Source organism: Misgurnus anguillicaudatus, chromosome 21 (genome assembly GCF_027580225.2).
Source record: "Misgurnus anguillicaudatus chromosome 21, ASM2758022v2, whole genome shotgun sequence".
Classification (NCBI taxonomy): domain Eukaryota; kingdom Metazoa; phylum Chordata; class Actinopteri; order Cypriniformes; family Cobitidae; genus Misgurnus; species Misgurnus anguillicaudatus.
The window spans coordinates 62,448,380-62,464,393 of NC_073357.2; the positions used below are offsets into that span (position 1 = coordinate 62,448,380).

Here is a 16,014-nt window from a genome sequence, read left to right on the forward strand (position 1 = left end):
GAAATGCTTCCAATTGTCTATAAACCCTACGTTATCTGAGGGCATCACTTTGACATCCAGCCATGAAGAGACACTAATCTACTGTAAATTTCATCCCCCCGGTAGGCGGGGAGGGGACCAGAGCATATTAGCATAAGCAGTGTGCACCAGACATCCGGATTAACTCAAGAAATCCACAAATATAAAGAATTCACAACATTAAAGTCCATAAATAAAGTTTCCCTGTCCAGGAAACTGCCCTTAAGAGTTTAAAAACCAACATCAATTCACATCATTTATCATTAGTCCAAATTATAAAAACAATGACAGACATTAACATTTTTACACTCATTTAGGGAAGTTTGTAACTTAAGCTAATCAGGCCACAGTTTAACTGCAACATGCGTTGCTGCTAGCACAGCTTACTGATAAGGCATTACAGTAAACTAGAACACTCGGAGGAAAACAAAGACATAGTTGCCATGAAGGATATGAAAGTGAATTACCGTGTTTAACACTGTACGGCATGTAACAGTTATCCGCCATTACATGAGTTCACACGTCCTCATTTTAAACAATGCGAACGTTTTTCAAACCGAAGCGTGCAGTCTGTTGAGGTCGCTTATGTAGGTTGAACTGCACAAGCCATAAGTAAATTACATGATAGCAAATATAAATGAGGATAAATTACTTACTTTCTGGAATATATCCTCTTCTCCTTCTGTAATGTTAAAGACGAACGCTTCTCTTCCTCAATGTCCAGTCATAAATGAAGATCTTCCTCACGTGTTCCTCACGTTTCCTGGGGTCGCGTCCTCATCATTTGATGAGTTTTTATTATTAAGACAAGATAAGGACTCTCAGGCAGGGTGTAATTCCCTTGTCTAATACTACTACTACTACTTTTAACCATATTTCAAATGTCACTGCCTTTGAGTTTAACTCCATTACTGATTTAGATTTGCTTGAAATAGCTAAGCAGCTCAAGCTGAAAAGTCCGCTCCCCTTCTCACTCTCATAATGGGAGAGGGAGGGTGTTACTGCGCCGAGTCGAAGTACTCCCAAAAGTGCTATTACGCCATAAAATATAGTTACTCTTTTAAATCCGCTTAGAAAAGCGCTACGTTTTATTTTGTACCACCAAACTTGCTCGTATAACTACTCGTCTTAAATAGGAAAAACGTTGATGTGTTTGGTCACTTCTAACTTTATCTCTAAATGGTACCATTGAATGAATGGGGCTAAGCTAAATGCTATCGTAGCGTCGCAGTGCGCTCCAGCGCTTACGTGCACACACACAGATGATAGAGGGATGATTCAACAGTTCTTAGTTAAGGTAATAACATATTTTAATATTGAAAATGAGTAGACTATTCCTTTAAGGTTTTAAATGATATTTTGATTTCATGTGACTTGATCAATTGATCACACTATTTTAATTGATCGTCTTGAAAACTATGTCGTTGTAAGAGGTACAGCCTTAAAATGGTTAACATCATATCTAACAAACAGGAGTTTCTCAGTTAAGATGGGCGAACATTATTCTAGTAAAGCCAATCTGTTTTGTGCTGTTCCTCAGGGCTCTATTTTGGCTCCACTCCTTTTTTCTCTGTATATGCTTCCCCTAGGGTCCATCTTTAAGAAACATTGCATATCATTTCACTGCTATGCAGACAATATGGAGGTTTATTTGCCTGTCAAACAAAATTCTGCATGATTAGGGTATTTGATAGCTTGTCTAGAGGAGGTTAAGGCATGGCTTTCTTTGAATTTTTTAATTTTTAATGAAACAAAAACTGAAATCATTGTGTTTAGTCCATCCGAGTCATCAAAATCTAAAAACTTGGATTTAGGAGAGTTAAACTCTTACCTGAGACTTTATTCTAGATGATAATCTAAAGTTTGATCGTCAAATAAATTCTGTTGTTGAAACCTGCTTTTACCAGCTGCGTCTGCTTGCAAAAGCAAAGCCGTTTCTCTCCTTTAAGGATCAAGGCTTGACTATTGCAATTCACTATACTTGGTGATTAGTCAGCAAACACTGTCCCGCCTGCAAATTGTCCAAAATGCAACAGCAAGATTTTTGTGTGGTGTAAAAAAGAGGGAGCATATTTCTCCTATTTTACGCTCACAACATTGGCTTCCCGTGCATTTCAGAGTTGAATTTAAAATACTACGCTTAATTTATAAATCCATAAATGGCTGGCATGGAGTGGAGTGGCATGATTTTGCCAGGAGTGAGGAGCGGATTTTTTGAATGTAAGAGCGTTGTGATTTTCTCTCGCTCCGAAAAAGCTCCACTATCACTCAGTCACGAGCAAGAACCAAAAACACTGTGAGACAAGGGAGGGGCACTGAAAATGTTTCTAAACATATATTTTGGCCCCAATTGCATTTGTTTTGTATTGTTTAACTACACAAACATTAATATAATATCATGTTATTTATTATTTAAGTTTTTAATTATATTTTACTGACCCCTTCTCGATTTCTGCCTTTGCATTATATGATGGATGAATTCATAAGTTATTAATAAGCACAGTTAAAGAAAGACAGAAATAAAGAGTTTCTGAAATACTACAGTGCAAAGGGGGAAAATACAAATGTATTTTAAAAGGTAATGATGACAAAGAAGAACGCGATTGCGGGGAGGTGATTACATCATCGAAAGATTCCTTGTGTAATCTAAAAAGGCACGTGTCAAGAAAACACAAGTTTTCTGCTTACACTTGGAAAGAAAATCTAAAGGTCGGTATTAATACAGCTTTAACAACCTAAACCACCAACACAGAAAAAAAGAAAAAGCCATTTAAATTTGTAAATAATTTGCACCATTTACCTTGCTACAGCGCGGTCAGTGATACACTTATGCCATATGCTTTATTAGAGTTAAACAATAAATGGCGCATTCTGCTACAGAACTGCAATGGACTCTGATATTTTAAAGAGCCAACGAGGTTGGTGTTGTTTCAAAAGAGAATTAAAATTTACAATGGAGAGAACATGGAGCGAGGCGTTAATAAGGAGGGCGTGGCGAGGGAGCGAGGAGCAGAATATTGTACACCTAGAGCGGAGCTTGAGCGGAGTTATTATGAAATGCTTTGAGCACGGAGCGCAAATTCTTTCCACTCCACTCCCCTCACATACTCTGGCACCAACCTATTTGTCTGATCTTTTGACCGAATATAACCCTCCAAGATCTCTTCGATCGTCTACTCAGGCCCTTTTACATACTCCAAAATCAAGACTAAAGTGTAGGGGAGATCGAGCTTTTTACCGTGCGGCTCCAAGGCTTTGGAACAGCTTACCTGTTAGCTTAAGACAGGCTCCATCTCTCCTTACTTTTAAATCCAGACTCAAAACTTTTTTATTCTCAAAAGCCTTTGAGGTAAATATAAATTAATGTGATTTTATTTTATTTGACTTTTCTTGTGTCTTTTATCTATTGATGTGATTTTATCGTATTTTCTCTTCTGTCTTTTATCTGTTATTTTATCTATTTGGAAAGCACATTGGTCAACAGCTGTTGTTTTAAATTGTGCTATATAAATAAATTGTCATTGTCATTGTTATTATGTATAAAGTTTATCATCCAAACATGCAGTAAAGTCTTTAAATCTGATAAAACTCTACGCTTTGTTTGTCATTGTTTAAACTGTTTGTGTGTTCATTACCATGTGAACAGCGGGTACCGCTTGTGGGCGTGACCGCACAAAAGATAATGAAGTCAGCCAGGAAAAACAGTACTCTCTTTACTTCAATTCAGATTATATAAACATGCAATATTTGTTTAAAAAAAGACATATCAGGCTTTCTTCGGATATGCGTATCATGTTTGTGTGACGAGTATTCGCGGAATTTCCATTGATTTTTGCAACATGTTTTGAGAGACAGCTGGCGGAGACAGAAATGTCTGAATGCGCACCCTGTTTATTTTCTTTATTTGACAAAAACACAAAGATTTGTTGTTATTGTGAATGTACACGAACTAAAGAAGACCCTTCACAGTTTCAAATGATGTCAAAAACGTAAGTGTATGGTTGTTAATGATGGAGTATTTTAAGTTGATTCTGCTATGATAATGAGAAAACACGTCAAAATGCGGCGCCGCGTTTTTGGACCCCAGTGAGTTAAGGGGTTTATAATGTAGTACTAAAGGGACATGATGGGAGTTATTGTTTTCAGCATTTGACATCAAAGTATGATGAAAGCAGCCAGGACTCAACAGCATCCTCGCGATACTTTGATGTCAGATGCTGATCGGTCTGTGGCGCCACATGAAGTCAAGTGGAGAGCACTGATAACCGGATATGACACCATTGACAGGGGATGAAGGAGGGATATTTTAAAGTGTTAAATATGCTAATTTCTCTGGATTCAAACATTGCTGAAAACATGTACATACACATGTAAACTAAATATATAACACTCTGATATTTTCATGCAAAAATGTTCATATTGTGTTAATAAACTGAATTTATGAATAACTTTACATGGGATTGTTGTTTCCATTGTTTTCCAGTGAGTCTCCAATCCGAATCTCTGCCCCATTTGTTTCTTCAAAATAACTGTCTGATCTAGCAGTGATGATTATTGTAATCATCCCATAATAATCCAAGAGATCCAACCTCCACCATGGTGTAGCTTCAAATCCAGTACTGGAGCAATAGACATCAACTGATCCATATCTTATACCATCTATGGCTTTTTCAGCTACCCTAGAGTAAAATGTTGATGGCTGTATAACCGTTCCTTTACGTGCTAAATTCTCTAAAAAAAAAAAAAATTGAAATCAGTGAATCAGTCTGTATACACGTAAGGTCATACACCTTCACCTGCTAAATGTTTCTATCATTAAAAATGATTGCATGATTTTATAGTATAAAGAACAAACTCTAATACTATAATACACACTATAATAAATACATTTACACCAAATAATCCAGTTCTCAAGTTTACATGAAGTATGCTTGATTCTGTGCAATATTACTCAGAGAATCAATGGCTGTTTTTATGGTTTGTATCTGATCTGAGACATTCAACTGCCCACTGGTCTTCAGAAAAACCCTCAACACAACCCATATTAATTATATATAATTACAGCATGTTAAAAATGTCACAATGTAGGTGTGAGTAAAAATGTGCCGTTTTTAGGAGTGTTCTTTTAAATGCAAATAAGCTGGTATCTGCACCTAATGGCAGTGCCGTGGTTGGAATGTTCGAGCTGCACACGCGACAGATCAACTAAGCAATATGATGTCATGTGAGAGGGCTGTCTGTCATCGTGCACCAAACAACTCTAATAAATAAAACATAAAAACTCAAAATTACTTTGGGCTCCAGTGTTAAGAGAACGCTTTACTTTCTGCTTTTTTCAAAACAATCGCATCCCAATGACGAAATAGCGCCCGGGCTCGAATCAATAAAAGTACAGTGTGAGTGCGTGCTTCTGGGGGAGTAGGGAGGGGGGACAATCGCGCTGGGGCATGGTTTCCTTGGATAATATGAGTGAGCCCTAAGGAGCGGCATTATCCTCTTCTGACATCACAAGGGGAGACAAATTTCAATGAACTGTTTTTTCACATGCTTGTAGAGAATGGTTTACCAAAACTAAGTTACTGGGTTGATCCTTAGTAAACTTCAACACAATAGTAACGATTTCATGAACTTCTTTTCTAACAAAATTACGCTATTAGGGAAAACATCGTAACTACCCAAGCAGCCATCACTCTACCCATTAGTTCACTAAACACTAGATTACCATATGAACATCTTGATTCATTTAAACCTACTACAATAGATGAGCTCTCTAAACTAGTCACATCATCCAAATCATCGTCCTGTATATTAGAACCCGTTCCCACAAAACTACTTAAAGAGGTATTTCCTGTAGTGTCAACCCCGGTACTACATATCTTTAACTCATCGCTAGAAATAGGATACGTTCCAACAGCTTTCAAGCTAGCAGTTATTAAACCGCTGATTAAAAAACCACAGCTTGATCAGGGAGAGCTTAATAACTTTAGACCAATCTCAAATCTTCCTTTTCTTTCGAAAATATTAGAAAAGGTAGTGGCAAGCCAGTTACGCACATTCTTGACAAATAATAGTACGTATGAAAAGTTCCAATCAGGATTCAGGCCCCACCATAGCACAGAGACAGCGTTGCTTAGAGTTACAAATGACCTAATGTTAACATCCGATCGTGGTGAAATCTCAATCCTAGACCTTAGTGCAGCCTTTGCCACAATAGATCATACAATCTTACTCAATAGACTAGAAAACTATGTTGGTATCAGTGGTCAGGCGTTAGCCTGGTTTAGGTCGTATCTAACCAATCGCTATCACTTTGTTTATGTAAACGAGGAAGAGTCATATCACTCCCTGGTTAAATATGGTGTACCGCAGGGATCAGTTTTAGGTCCTATCCTGTTCTCGTTATATATGTTACCCCTAGGAGACATTATCAGGAAACATAACATAAGTTTTCACTGCTGTGCGGATGATACCCAGCTTTACATCTCCTCACATCCCAGCGAAACCCACACGTTTTCTAAGCTAACAGACTGCATTAGCGATGTTAGTGACTGGATGGCACATAACTTTCTTAAGCTGAACTCCAATAAGACAGAGATGCTTATTATTGAACCGAATCGCTACAAATATAATATGTCAGATTACAAGTTGCACATAGATGGCTGCACTGTGGTGCCATCTTCCACGGTTAGGAACTTAGGTGTGATGTTCGACAGCAACTTATCCTTCGATAGTCATATCAGCAACGTCTGCCGCACAGCGTTCTTCCATCTTAGAAATATCTCTTTAACAAGGCATTCACATAATTGTTTTAGTAATGGTACTCATATCACAATAGATAGCTTGCACAACCTAATAAATAAATAAACTAAATCCTCATTTTCATTAACACTTCAAAGCATGATAAATGCTATTAATATTCTTAAGAAAAATTTTTAATCTCTCCTTACTCGTTTACATATGTGCAGCAAACCATGAGCCGGGCATAAACTTTCAAAAACAAATGTCACGTATAAAATAGAAAAGGCTACATATAAGGAAATGAAATGTTACTCTGTGCACATACAAACCACAATACAAGGCCAAAACTTCAAAACTAGACCAATAAAACCCCGAATCGGGCCATTAATTGCCAAGCGCAGAGGAGTGATTGAAAGTTATGTATGGCATTATGTTATCACTTGCTCGGCCCTTCTCCTGAGGTTTCTGAGTCGAGTAGGGGAGTACTGTGAAGCCCAGACAGGCATCAGGGAGATGGCTGGCGCAGTCACGTCCCCGTCTCCCCTTTACTCCCTTGCTCGTCCGGATTTGAATAAAGCTCGTGGGTATAGATTTGTGGTGTTAAGCCCACTAGTCGGGGGCGGGACTTCAGTCCTTAAAAGGGTGTCACTGCATCCATTTCCAAAAACATTCGCCGTCCCGTGCATTTTTCTCGTTCTCCCTAAACCAAACTGTGCAGAGTCTGTCACTGGGATGACGTTGTATCTTCAATACGTATATGTACATGTGTGTGTATGTGTGTGTATGTATATATATATATATATATATATATATATATATATATATATATATATATATATATATATATATGTTTGTGTATATGTACATGTGTATACATATGAATGGCCCCTACGCTAATTGGGTTTTGTTTTTCTTTCTTCATGTCTCGTCCTTGTCTCCGAGGACAATGAGACAAACAGACCCAGTTCCGGTAAATGTGAAAGTCGGCACACCTCTGACCCACCGGCAGACCTTCAACGTGATGCCCAGCTGATGCATGACCAACGACCACCGGCAGAACCCGCTTAACCTCCGCCTAATCTCCTGAATCGTTTCAAAGTATATATGTGACCCGCTCTGGCGAAATGAGTCGGAAGTCGCAACGTTCTATTTTAAGATATGAGCCGATAATGTTGAAAAACAATGAAATTATCAAACAAAATATTTTTAGCTAATTTCAAAGAACAGACATTAAAAAATAATCTCCCAAAGTTTCGTAGTCTAAATAATTGAGTAAAGGTGTTTACATGACTATTAAAGTTGAAACAGTTTTACTAAATTCGCTGGAAATTGCTTTTCTCAAATCCTCTCGTCACCTCGGAGCATCTCCCGGGGATCCCCTGAAACGTATCTCTCCAAATATGGTGTTACACGTTGTTTTAGAGCCAATCAGAAATCTTCATAAACGCTGATCATTTGTCAATGGGAAACCCCGGGGCACGCGATTGGTCCAGCCATCCTCCTGTCAGTCTCGCAGCACTCTCCTCTCCTATTTAACTCCTTTTTGAATTGTTTACACTGTTATCTACACAAAGATATGATTGCAAAAGCAAGCATTATTTGTTTTCTTTTTGCTTGTCTCTCTGCCTCTCTCAATTTCTCTCACACGCGTACGCGCGCGCGCACACACACGCGAAAACGTAGACGCGAACACACGCGCGCGCGCGCGCGCACGCACAAACACACACACACACACACACACACACACACACACACATAAACAAACACACATTTTGGTTTCTATGTTTTGTGGGGACATTCCATAGACGTAATGTTCTATTCCCTTCCCCTAACTCAAACCCCAGCCATCACAGAAACCTTTTTGTTACTTCACATTTTCAATAAACATCATTCTGTTTGATTTATAAGCTTGTTTCTTGGTTTACTGTAATAGCATTTATATTAATGTCTTTGGTCAAACTTAGCTGTAAAATAAATCGTTTATCCCTTTAAAAATGCAATGGATTTTGAAAGATATCTACAAAAAACGGGCAAAAAAACTTTAAAGGCGTTTTTCTCAGGTTTTCAGTTGGAAAAAGAGGACAGACAACCTTAATTCAAATGTCTATATCTTTAAAACCATTCAAGGTATGACTTTGACTAGGATATCATTTGAAAGCTTATGATCTCCTCTTTCCATTGATACCAAAATCTCAATTTCGAAATTTGGGTCACTGTGACTCATTTTGCTGGATCAGGTCACATATAAATATATCTCCCAAGGGTTTTTCCCTCCTATGACTTTTTTTTACTTCCCCGGCTGACCCTGGGGTTTTTTTCTCCTAGGGGGTTTTTCAATCCGGGGAGGCAGCCTTCTTGGGCTTAACTTAGCACCATCTTCTTTACGTTACATTAGTAATAGGCACGCTTATAATGTTGATTTAAAGCCGCAGCAAATTTAGCTGCTTGTGCTATCGTGTATTATGTTGTGCTATCTGTCGTTTTTCTGTCCTTTCCACTGCTTCTATTAATGTAAAGCTGCTTTGAAACAATCACCAATTGTGAAAAGCGCTATATAAATAAAATTGAATTGAATTGAATTGAATCTTTAATACATTTTCTAGGTTGTACTGGGGAACCAATTATAACACTTAAAAATGGAAAAAGTAATATTTTCATGATATGTCTCCTTTAATAAAGCATTATGGCTCGAGTGTGATTAGGCCAGAGATGCAATTACAGCCGTGATGATATAGAGCTATATCACACGAATCCAAGAGCGATATTGCTTTTATACAATCATTTGATGGCACAACACACGGTAACCCGGATGCTGCAACTCATTTTGATAGGTACAGTTTAATATTACACAAAATTAAATATAAATATGTCTTTTAATAACATATATGACATTATATTTACAAATGAGTAAACCAAATAGTGTGTTCATGACATTTGAACATCTTGTCTTTTCTTAAACCGGAACTAACCAGGTTCCCTTTCAGTCGGTCACTACGACGTCACGTCGTGACCGACGAATTGGGAGCTCGCTTAGAGAGACCAATCTGCTTCGAATACTACTAAAACGCCAATGAACTTGGCATTGAGATATTTGCATAATGCTGGCGCCGCCCCGCCAGGTGCGTATATAAGACACACGTGCAAATAGGGAAATCAGCTTTTTATCGCTTCGAAAGCCGGCAGTATCTGCTACTGAGAAGCTACTTCACTCTGTTGGGATCGATTGCGGAAGTTGGTTGGACTGGCAGTACCACAGCGGACGCCTCGCAGTATTCCACAGGCTCTGCATCTTTTTTGTTTGTTTGAGTTTAGTGTGTGCGTTGCCTTCCCTGTGCGCATCATCAACTGAGCATCTGAGTGAATTTCCCTAAAAGAGTGATACGAGAGAGCTTTGTGCCTTGTTAAAGGCAGCCACTCTCTCGTATATCCGGACATTAGCGTCCTTTTCAGGATGGCTTTTCGTCCGTGCGATCTTGGATGCGGGAAGTATATGGGTCCGAAGGACGGTCACGAGCGTTGTCTTTCGTGCTTGGGCATCGAGCACGCTGAGGCAGCGTTCGCTGGGGGTAAGTGTTCTCACTGCGAGAACATGTCCCTTGTGGATTTGCGGAGACGGTTGTCTTTCCTCCGGGAAAAACGCAACCCACGTCCGACGAGCTCTGATCGCCGCCACGGTGCGGCTGTGAAGCTCTCGAAGGATGATCTCCGCATCACTGTGCTGAACCGGGCAGGGGATTCGTCCTCTGCCTCTCAGCCTCCTCATCCACAGCCGGTTGATGCGCCGATGGAAACTTCAGAGTCGTGTTCTACGATGTCTGTTGGATCTGTCGTGCCTCCCTCCGGGTCCACGGAGACCGCAGCATCCGAGGGTGGGCCCTCTACCTCTGAGGATCTGGATGTCCTCCCCCCTTCCGGACGGGTCGTGACGCCGGATTTCGATCCAGAGATGGTGGCCGTGCTCTCTCGAGCGGCGGAGACCGTCGGGTTGGAGTGGGTTCACCCCCCACAGCCCGAACCGTCCCGCCTGGATGATTGGTTCTTTGGAGCTGCCCGGGTTTCACAACCCTCTCCGCCGGTACCTTTCTTCCCCGAGGTGCACGAGGAGCTGACCAGGACCTGGAGGTCGCCGTATTCTACCCGTTTACGGCCGTTTCAGCCCTCCCCCCTCACCTCCCTCACTGATGGAGCCGCTACGGGCTATACGGGAATCCCCCCCGTGGAGCGTGCGGTTGTGATGCAGTTGTGTCCGGCCACCGCTTCCACCTGGAAGGATCGCCCAGCCCTCCCCTCCCGTGCTTGCAGACAGTCTTCCGGTCTAACGGGGGCTGCCTATCATGCATGTGGAGAGGCGGCTTCAGCCCTGCACGCTATGGCGTTGCTGCAGGTCCACCAGGCCAAGGCCTTGAGAGATCTGCACGAGGGAGGACACGACTCGCCTGTGCTTTCGGAGCTCCGGGCCGCTACGGATCTGGCCCTCCGTGCTACGAAGGTCACGGCACAGGCGATCGGTCGTGCGATGTCCACGATGGTGGTCCAGGAACGCCATCTGTGGCTCTGTCTGGCCGACATGTCGGATGCAGAGAAGAACAAGTTCTTGGATGCGCCCGTGTCCCAGGCAGGCCTGTTCGGCGAGTCGGTGGAGTCGTTTGCCCAGCAGTTCTCCGCCGCCCAGAAGCAGACGGAAGCGATCGCTCAGATCATGCCCCGGCGCAAGCGACCTGCATCTCGCCCCCCAGCGCCGGCGGCCCCGTCTGCTCCTCGCCGAGGGCGCCCTCCGGCGGCTGCCTCCGCCCCCCCCGCTAGAACGTCTTCTAGACCACGGAGAGGGAACAGCCGTCGGCAGCCCGCCCCGCCCGCACCACCCGCTTCCCGTGGCAAACGGAAATCGAAGCGGCCCTGAGACGGGCGACCTGGAGTTGGATGGGATCACTCTACGGGAGACGGTGACGGCACCGCTCCTTCCACCGGTAGAGGGCCGGGTGGAAAATCTTTTGTTTCGTTTTGTTTCTGTTCCGCCGGCTTCTCAGCCGGCACCCACAAAACCACAAAAAGAGTGCATTCCTATTCCTTCTCCAGGTCTCCAGAGGATCGAGAGAGATGTGAGCGGGCAGTCAGATGCTCTTCCTCCCTCTCCTCTGTCGCCAGTGGGTGTTCTGAGGAGTTCGAGCTCTCCCCTTCGGAGACCGGACCACCAGCAACCCCTTCGGAGTCTGCGTCCTCAGCTGAGGAGACCGGACGACCGTTTACCTCAGCGGGCTCAGGTCAGTGTCACACACACACATACTGTAGATGCTTATGCTGTCACGGCAGACGCACCGGCAGTCCCGCCTGTCCCGCCTCGCTGCCCCGCCGCGGGTACACCGGTAGTGCCGTTAATTCCTCTCGTACGGTCCCTGGGGGCTTGGCTTCAGCTTCCCAGTCCGTCTCGTTGGGTTTTACGCACGATCCGCCTCGGTTACGAAATTCAATTCAATCGGCACACTCCCAAATTTGCGGGCATACGTTTCACCACGGTGAAAGCGTCCGTTGCACATGTACTGCGTGCAGAGGTCGAAGTCCTGCTTGCGAAGGACGCGATCGAGCCGATCCCTCTTACCGAGATGAGATCGGGTTTTTACAGCCCGTATTTCATAGTACCCAAGAAAGGCGGCGGGTTACGACCGATTTTGGATTTGCGTGTCCTGAACAGATCTCTTCAGAAGAGGTCTTTCAGGATGATTACACCGAAACAAATTTTCAGTGCAATACGCCCCCAAGATTGGTTTGCAGCGATAGACCTGAAAGACGCGTACTTTCATGTGTCCATTCTCCCTCGTCACCGACCGTTTCTCCGGTTTGCGTTCGAAGGGCGGGCATATCAATACAAAGTACTACCGTTCGGGCTGTCTCTCTCTCCCCGTGTGTTCACGAAAGTGGTAGAGGCGGCGTTAAAGCCCCTCAGAGAGAGCGGTGTTCGCATTCTGGCTTACCTCGACGATTGGCTTATAATAGCGCATTCTCGGCGGACGCTGTGCGAACACAGAGATCTAACACTTCAACATCTCGCCCGTTTGGGTCTTCGGGTCAACTGGGAAAAGAGCAAACTTTGCCCCACGCAGAGGATCTCTTTTCTCGGTATGGAACTGGACTCGATCGATTTATCGGCGCGTTTAACAGAAGAGCGCGTCCAATCAATTCTGACTTGCCTCGGTTCATTCCGAGGGAAGAATGCGGTCCCTCTGAAACAATTTCAGAGACTCCTGGGGCGTATGGCAGCAGCAGCGGCCGTGACACCGCTCGGGCTGCTCCATATGAGACCGCTTCAGCGTTGGCTTCACGATCGAGTCCCGAGGAGAGCGTGGCGCGCTGGCATCCATCGTGTAACCATTACACCTGCGTGTCGCCTAACATTCCCCCCGTGGTCAGACCCCGCGTTTCTCAGGGCCGGCGTGTCCATGAGACAGGTCTCCCGGCATGCTGTTGTGCATACAGATGCCTCCGACACGGGCTGGGGAGCCACGTACGACGAGCTCACGGCTTCGGGGGTGTGGACAGCACCCCAGTTGCATTGGCATATCAATTGCCGCGAGTTATGGGCAGTATATCTGGGACTCGTACGCTTCGCTCAGGAGCTGCGAGGGAAGGATGTACTAGTGCGCTCAGACAACACTGCGACCGTAGCGTATATCAACCGTCAAGGCGGTTTGCGCTCTCGTCACCTGTCGCATCTCGCTCGTCATCTCCTCCTTTGGAGTCAGAAGCATCTGAGGTCCCTTCGTGCCATTTACATACCGGGCTCGCTCAATACAGCGGCAGACGCGCTTTCCCGAGCAGCGCGCCCCGGCGAATGGCGACTCCACCCCCAGACGGTCCAGCTGATTTGGAGGAAATTCGGTCGAGCGCAGATAGACCTATTTGCGTCACCGAACAATACCCATTGTCGCCTGTTTTATTCACTAACCGAGGGCAGCATCGGCGTGGATGCGTTGGCACACAGCTGGCCGCGGGGCCTGCGCAAATATGCGTTCCCCCCAGTGAGTTTAATAGCACAGATACTGTGCAAAGTCAGGCAGGACGAGGAGAGCCTTTTAATGATCGCCCCATATTGGACGACCAGGAATTGGTTTCCGGAACTAATGCTCCTCGCGACAGCCCCTCCCTGGCGGATTCCCCTGAGGAAGGACCTTCTTTCTCAGGGAGGGGGCACATTATGGCACCCGCGCCCCGACCTGTGGGATCTCCACGTTTGGTCGTTGAGCGCGCGCAAGGTTTAAGTGATTTACCCCAAGCGGTATCTAACACTATTGACGCGGCACGAGCTCCGTCTACGAGACGGGCTTACGCGTTAAAATGGAACCTTTTCGTCACCTGGTGCTCTTCGCAACGCGAGGACCCCAGAGAATGCCCTATTAACATTGTGCTTTTATATCTTCAACATAGGTTAGATGGTAGGCTGTCACCGTCCACTATTAAAGTTGATATCGCCGCTATATCTGCGCATCACTCACTTATTAACGGCAGATCAGTGGGCCAGCATGATTTGGTTGTTAGATTCCTGAGAGGCGCTCGCAGGCTAAACCCCTCGCGCCCTCCTTCTATTCCTCCCTGGGACCTGTCCATGGTGCTGAAAGCGCTACAGAGTCCTCCGTTCGAGCCTTTGCAGTCTGCGAGTCTGAAGCTTCTATCCATGAAGGCTCTGACCCTACTAGCATTGGCCTCGGTGAAGAGAATAGGGGATTTACATGCATTCTCTGTTGACGATTCGTGCCTTCAGTTTGGTCCTTCTGTCTCGAGTGTGACCTTGAGACCCAGACCAGGCTACGTGCCCAAAGTTCCCACTACTCCCTTCAGAGATCAAGTGGTGAGCTTGCAAGCATTGCCTTTGGAGCAGGCAAACCCAACCGAGGCTTTGTTGTGCCCCGTACGCGCACTGCGATTCTACGTGGACCGCACGCAAAGCTTCAGGACCTCAGACCAGCTCTTTGTTTGTTATGGTGGCCAGCAGAAAGGGAAAGCTGTCACTAAGCAGAGGATGTCTCATTGGATAGTTGATACTATCGCCCTGGCTTACAATTTACAGGGCATTCCTTGCCCCTTTAATTTGAGAGCGCACTCCACTCGGAGTGTTGCCTCATCTTGGGCATTAGCTCGTGGTTCCTCGCTAACAGACATCTGTAGAGCTGCTGGTTGGGCGACACCTAATACGTTCATTAGATTCTACAATGTTCGTATCGAGCCTGTATCCTCTCGTGTTCTGTCCTCACCAGGGAGGGCACGGAGAGCAGACTCGCAAGTCGGCTTGCAGCCTCCGACTGAGGCTCCAAATTGAGTTTTCAGTATGGAAGGCTAACAGAGCAAAAATGCGTAATGGTTTGATTTGCTCTCTCCACTGCCTTGACAGCCTTTGTTGCGGAGCATTGGCTGTCAGCCTTTCACTAGTTGTATTCTTACGAACCTACGTGTTTGGCCAGGGCCCCACATTGTGTCCCAACGGGTTCCTTTGTGAGTATTATTCCGTGGGGTTAATCCTACCAGCCCACGTTTCCCTTAGCAGAGCACTGCTTTGCTTACACAGCCACGGCTGTCATTTATACCTCAACTACGGTTGACTTTCGTCCACCATTAGCCCTTAACGGGGCGGTGGCTTCCGCAGCGTCCCTATACCGCTCAGATAGGGCGCTTCCCAGTCGCTGGCACTACTGTGGGGTTAAAGGAACATCTAGTGCCCGGCCTTCTGCCTTGAAACCTAATTCTCCTATCCTTAAGTGGAACCGGAGGGCTTTAAGCAGACACTGGAAGAGGTCAGCCCCTAGTGGCGTTTTAGTAGGGTTTCCCAATTCGTCGGTCACGACGTGACGTCGTAGTGACCGACTGAAAGGGAACGTCTCGGTTACGGATGTAACCCTCGTTCCCTGAAGGAGGGAACGGAGACGTCACGTCCCGTCGCCACAGGTGCTGCCACCTGCTGTTTAGGCCGGTCACCTTCCGGCTTTCTCAGCGAACAGAAGCTGATTTCCCTATTTGCACGTGTGTCTTATATACGCACCTGGCGGGGCGGCGCCAGCATTATGCAAATATCTCAATGCCAAGTTCATTGGCGTTTTAGTAGTATTCGAAGCAGATTGGTCTCTCTAAGCGAGCTCCCAATTCGTCGGTCACGACGTGACGTCTCCGTTCCCTCCTTCAGGGAACGAGGGTTACATCCGTAACCGAGACGTTTTTCTCGCAGAAGGTCTGCATTCATTATAAATGAGCAAATTAAATACTTTAAATCAATAT

The 16,014-nt window shown here is 44.9% G+C and overlaps 1 pseudogene; it reads left to right on the forward strand.

The window, feature by feature from the left end:
* The first annotated feature begins 4,980 nt into the window (after positions 1 to 4,980).
* LOC141352843 (uncharacterized) overlaps positions 4,981 to 16,014 on the forward strand; it is a 41,225-nt pseudogene continuing 30,191 nt past the window's right edge.